This window comes from Loxodonta africana, chromosome 3 (assembly GCF_030014295.1).
Source record: "Loxodonta africana isolate mLoxAfr1 chromosome 3, mLoxAfr1.hap2, whole genome shotgun sequence".
In the NCBI taxonomy this organism is placed as follows: Eukaryota; Metazoa; Chordata; class Mammalia; order Proboscidea; family Elephantidae; genus Loxodonta; species Loxodonta africana.
The window spans coordinates 129,395,051-129,401,978 of record NC_087344.1 but is presented as its reverse complement, the minus strand read 5'-3'; positions in this window follow the sequence as shown (position 1 = coordinate 129,401,978).

Here is a 6,928-nt window from a genome sequence, read left to right as displayed (position 1 = left end):
CACCACCCTGCTTAAATACTGCCAACAGCTCACCATCCCACTTTGATTAAAAGTTAAAACCTTTACAATGAACTACAAAGCTCTTCAGATCTCCCTCCCTCCCCCACCCACTCTCTTCCCTCAGTCTCTAAAAATGAACTGCATCCTTTAAGTCAATTGCAAAAGAAAAGTTACCACTTCCCCCCCCCCAAAAACCCTTTTGGGATAAAAATGCTTAGACTCTAAAAGTAGGAATAATATAGTTTGGTTATCTAAGTTCTAGTTTATTTGCTTAAAAATCAGTCCCTTTCCTTGAAATAGTGGGATGAGGGCTTTGATGGAAAGCCCCCTGGTCATTTCGTAAAATATCAACATGATCACTCTCATCAAAGACAGAGGTGACAGGGACATCATGTTCCACAAGATGGGCTTTCAGAGTTGGGTTGAGTAGACATACTGGCTTGGAGGGCAGAGCAAATGCTTGTGAGCTGAATTCTTGGAATATCTAAATTTTGACCATTTTGTTGGTGGAAAGTTTAAAAAAAAAAGAGGAACAGGAATTTCAGATTATGGTCCCAGGTTCATCATTGCGTGATATTGAACTTACAATCATAGACATGACTGCTCCCTCTTTCATTCAATTCTATTTTATTTATAATTACATTTGCTACATTGCTATTTTGCCTAAAATAAGCCTCCAGTGAGAAGCTCTATCAACTCCAGAGAACAAGAGGTACCAGAGGTGAAAATAGGCAAGAAACACAGAGTCCACAGAAAATTTAATTCAAATCTTACCATGAAGTGCAGATAAACATAGCCCATGAGCTAGAATTTTGAAAAATACTATTCTAATAAAAGTAATACCTTGTAGACTTACAACACTCCATAGTCACAAAAGGTCTTTCAAATAATCATGTAATGCAATGGTTAAAGCTCTCGGCTGCTAACTGAAAGGTCAGCGGTTCAAACCCACCAGCAGCTCTGCAGGAGAAAGATGAGGCAGTCTGCTTCCATAAAGATTACCGCTTTGGAAACCTGGGAAGTTCTACTCTGTCCAATAGGGTCACTACGAGTTGGAACCGACTTGACAGCAATAGGTCTTGGCCCAAGTCCATTTCTCAGTTTGAAATTCTCTTTTCCTCTCTTTATTCTTTCTTAAAATTTTTTTCACTTTATATTCTAAATGACATGGTGTAATTTTAGCTCATGTACATTTATGATTGATCATCTTAATTTGCTTCCTTAATTCGTATTAAAATATTATAAAACTGGGGACATAAACTCTAAATTATATTTCACTCACCCATGCTCTCCATAGATATAGGCACCTGTTCTTCATTATCTAGAATATAATAAAATGATTTACATTTACATTTTAGAACAAATTTATATCTCAGCTTATTGCAGTCTTTTACCAAGTCTCAAAACATACATGCAAATATACAATGAGGACTTATATGATTTTATTGACAATTAAATAGAGAAAATTTGAATAATTGTTTTTCTCACAGAATTATCTCATCAATGTATTTGCTATGACATTCATTATATGCCATTTAATTGATATTATTATGAAATTGAATAGAAAAAGTTAATCTCATAGACTTAATTCAGCACGTGTTTTACTTCACGACAGCAAAAAACATTTCATTTTACTTGATAGATAAAACGACAATCATTTTGGCTGGTGATATATGTACAAATATTAAACCCACAAAAACCTCATTAAGTTAAAAATCACTCATACCAGATGGTATTTGTTTCTTTTTGCCCTGTGCTCCCTTTTTTCGGCCATCCTTGGGGCTCTTTGGTTTCTGAGGTTTTGGAGCCATGGTTCAGACTTGGGCTGCGTAAAGAGATGATATCATTAGTAAATTCTGGTTGACAATGTCAAATATCTAGCCTTATCATTTAGTAAACATAAGAATACTTTTTCTAAGTTTTACCTTCAGCTAAACCAACATATATCTTCATAGAATGAGTGTGCTGCAACCAAAGATTTACTGAAACAAAAATCTTACTGATAAAATCACACGTTCCAGTGGAGCCATTCAGCTGAAGCATGGGGCTGTGACCTGGCAGAACTTCAAGGTCTCAGCCTCAGACCCTGCCATGGAAGCATGACAGAAAACACTGGCTTCCCTGCCTCCCTTAAAGCAGTTTTCTTTCCAGGTAGTTAGTCTGCGTTGCCCAGGGCCAGGATAGGCCCGTGAGGCCTTAAACACTGTAATCTGTGGTGCCGCCTCCTCTGCTTAGTCATGCATTTGAACAGGATATGTGAGTCGATTTGTGTGTGTGTGTCCTAGCTATTCATGATGTAACTTCTTTTTAAAAAGGACTAACATTACCAATTGAATACAAAAGTTTTGTATGCCACTTTAGCAGAATGAGATGAACTGGATTATATAATTTTTGGTGGATACAGGGTACTAAGATTTTACTATATACCACATTTTCTACAAAAAGCCCTACCAGTTCCATTCCACTGCAGCACTCACTTTTCCTTGTGTCCTGTCTGCTTGGCATCTGTGGGTCTTTGCTTTGGACAACAGGTTCCCCTATTTTGTTGATGCCCTACGCACATGCTTACCTTGCTTATTGGGTAATCCATCCCTGGCATTGCCATGTGCTGGGCCTCCCATAGGTGCCCATGCCCACTGGGGTAAACAGGTCCACAATGTGGAAAACAGCAGTTGCTGCCCAGTCAATTCCAACTTATGGCGACCCCATGTGTGTCAGAATAGAACTGTGCTCCATAGAATTTCCAGTGGCTGATTTTTCAGAAGTAGATCTCCAGTCCTTTCTTCCAAGGTACCTCTGGGTAGACTCAAATCTCCAACCTTTCAGTTAAGAGCTGAGTATGTTAACCATTTGCACCACCCAGGGACCCCACGATGTGTATAAAAACCCATTGCCATCAAGTTGACTCCGATATATGTAATTTTTAAATTAACCTCATTTAAATAGTACTTTAGTCCTAGGATGTGTACATACAATTGTTGTGGCCTTATTTGTGCTATCAGAGATTGCCTCCAAAAATTTCTATGGAATTGCTCATACATTTTGACAGGACATCACACCTGACAAGGCCATCACGACATCAAATCCTTGCAACCTCCTCAATGCTCACTTTTGCTGCACCCTTGTTAAATGGTTAGGAATATGATTTCAGGGGTTTCATTAGCAGGTTTGAAATAGGCTCTACCTTTTACCAGCTGTGTGACCCTCAGCAAATTACTTATCCTCCCTAGGAGGATGCTCCTTAGAAGCGAGGACAGTGAGGCTTTGTCTCAGGTACATTGACGTGTTATCAGAAGGGATCAGTCCCTGGAGAAGGACATCATGCTTGGTAAAGTAGAGGATCAGCGAAAAAGAGGAAGACTGTCAACAAGATGGATTGACACAGTGGCTGCAACAATGGGCTCAGGCATAACAACAATTGTGAGGATGTTGCAGGACTGGTCAGTGTTTTGTCCTGTAGTACATAGGGTTGCTATGAGTCAAAACCGTCTCAAAGGCACATAGCAAGAACAGACTTCAATTTACTCATCTGTTTATCAGGCACAGTAATAATACTTACCTCACATCGTGTCATGAAGATTTAATGAGATGTTTCTTCATCATCATCATTACCATCATCGACTCAGTCATCCCTGATTGGTTTGCCTCATTTTAATTAACCAATACAGATTGAACATTATTTCATAGCCCATAGTAAAATATATCTCATTTTATTTTATAAACACTGACCAAAGTGTGGGTGTGTCTGTGTGTTTATGTACATATACTGCTTCTTTTAGATTTTTCACACGTATTTTTTCAAATGGTAATAACAAGAGCTCACATTTGCTGAGTACTTTCTACGTGCCAGGTATGGTTCTAAGCACTTACTTGCATTTTTTTTAATTTAATCTTAACCACCCTTTTAGGTAGGTATTTTATTATTATTTCTTCACCCCAGTTTTATGATGAGAAAACAGAGGCACTGAGAGGTCAGGTAAGTTGCCAACGGCCATGCACACAGTGAGGAGTAGAGTCAGGGCTTCAGCATGAGCAGCCTGGCTCCAGGGTCCACATCATTAACTACTGGACTAGACTCTCACTTGTGTTTTAATGATGACTGTTTACTATGCTGCATTGAGGAGCCCTGGTGGTGCAGTGGTTAAAAACTCAGCTGCTAACTAAAAGGTCAGCAATTCAAATCCACCAGCCGCTCCTTGGAAACTCTATGGGGCAGTTCTCTCTGTCTGAGTCAGAATGACTTGACTGCAACAGGTTTGCTGGTTTTTTCTTTCTTTTTTTTTTTTTTTTAAGCCTTCTTTAAGAGCCCTGGTGGTGCAATGGTTAAGAGCTCAGCTGCTAACCAAAAGGTTGGTGGTTCAAACCCACCAGTGACTCCATGGGAGAAAAGGCCTGGCAATCTGGTGCCCTAGAGATTATAGCTTAGGAAACCCTATGGGGCAGCTCTCCTCTGTCCTGTAGGATCACTACGAATTGGAATCCACTTGATGGCACACAACAACAACAAAGCCTTAATTAAAAGGCATAGTATCTAAGTTGCTAGCCATCACAGACAGAAAAATTCATTAGCTGCGATGAGCCTGGTGAACATTGTCTAAACTGAAAAGAAAACATTTGCTTTGGAGGTAGGCACTTTACATTATATTTGTGTTTCAGGCAACATTTTATAGTTTACTTTAGTAATTGCAAATACTGAAAATCCTACCAATATTAAGTCTGGAAAATACATCATTCCTAACTGGAGATACCTAAATTAAATGAATAATGTAGTCTGCATAATTTCAATAAACACACTTATTTAGTCAAGGCTTATTTTTAATGCAGATTTACTTTTTAAAAAAAATCCCAAATAAAAGACTCTATTTTTAAATGATAGCAGAGCTTACTGAAATTTTTTTTCACAAAACTAATTACATATTTCATACAGTGAATGTACTATACTTACATTTTTCAAATCTTATTTTTCTCATTGAAATGACTATTAAAAGATCATGAAAATGTATCTCAGAGAGGCAGAGGTGAGAGAATGATGAACACAGAATAGTGCAACCCACCAACAATTCAAGCATTATTACCCCGAATATGTTAGGTAACTATCCAGTGGACTAGGTGATTTCATAAATAAGCATTTTGCATTCTGCTGAAATCTTAGCATTTTAAAATATAAGTAAAAATACTCTGTTGTTGTTGGTGTTGTTAAGTACCATCGAGTCTATTCCAACTCATGCACAATCTGTGTACAACAGAACAAAACACCACCCAGTCCTATGCCATCCTCGCAATCATTGTTGTGTTTGAGCCCATTGTTGCAGTCATGGTGTCAATCCATCTCGCTGCGGGTCTTCCCCTTTTTCACTGGTCCATTACTTTATCAAGCATGATGTCCTTCTCCAGGGACTGATCCCTCCTAATAACATATCCAAAGTATAAGACAAAGTCTTGCCATCCTCCCTTCTAAGGGACATTCTGGCTGTAGTTCTTCCAACACAATTTGTTTGTTTTTCTGGCAGTCCATGGTATATTCAATATTTTAAAAAGTGTTTTGGGCTGTGTATACCTCTCTAACTTCTGAAAACTGGAGATTTGTTTATAGTCTTTTCCTAGTTAGTAACAGTCAAGATTTTTTTTCATCACGGTCAACAAATTTGCCTAGCATCTATTATGGGATAGATGCTATTTCTATCTTCAAGGAATTTATAATTTAGTTTGGGAGAAAAGTCCAAAACATACACAGAAAGCAATTATTTAGAATGAAAAATTAACTAACATTTATAGAGCACTTAATTCAGTACCAAGTATTTTGTTTTACTTGTATTATCTGACGTAATTTTTCCCCAAAACTTCATGAAGTAAATTCTATATATAATCGTCTTCATTTACAGGTTAAGAAACTGAGAGGTAGCTTATCCAAAGCCATACAGATCGTAAGTGATGAAGTCAGTATTACCAGACACCATAGGCACTGGCTTCATCCTTGGACTGTGCTGCCTGTCGAATTAGCTGTGTATGTATTTGAAACTCTCTCCTCCTCTGGTTTCTGTTATATTGCCTAGTTCCAGTTCTCCTGTCTCTCTTACACTCCATTTCTATTTCCTTTGATGATTTTTTTTTTTTTTCTTTCTTCTGGCACCTGACACTTAAAATACCTTGTCTTATTGTTTGTCTCCTCAAACATACACCACCCCTCCCCCCCCCCGTTATTAAGAACAAGGATATTTGTATTTTTTCAGGTGAGTGTTGTAGGAGAGACAAAAGCTATACACATTTATTATTACCTAATATGGGCAGAAAGAAGTTCCTGGGTGATTAAGCTCTTGACTACTAACAGAAAATTTGGCAGTTCAAATTCACCCAGAGGCATCTCAGAAGAAAGGCCTGGCTATCCACTTCTGATAGATCACAGCCATTGAAAACCCTACAGAGCACAATTCTACTCTGAAACACATGGGGTTGCCACTAGTCTGAATTAACTTGACAGCAGCTGGTAACTGATAGTATGAGCAGGCACTCGGCACCACTGAGGCACTTTACATTTGTTCTCAGTGAATTTTCATTTCAACCTTTGGACTGAGTGTTAGAATCTCCATTGCACAAATTGGGGTGACCAAGGTCAGAGAGGTTAAATAATCCATCCAATATCACAGAGTAGGAACTGCGGTCTGCCTTTTCCAGGATGTATAATCTCTTAACCCGCTACAGGAATTTAGTAAACTTTGCTGCTCTCTTCTCTCTATAGTCATCCCACTAGTGAGCTCATCCACTCCCAGAGCTTCAGGGAGTACTTCTAGACAGGTTGTTACCAATCCACATATTCAGGCCAGAAGTCTCACCTCAGCTCCAGCCTTGGATTTGCAAATACTGTCACCTCAAACTCAACATGATCAAAACTAAATTAATTCACCATCTTATCCCAGAATTGGCTGTTTCC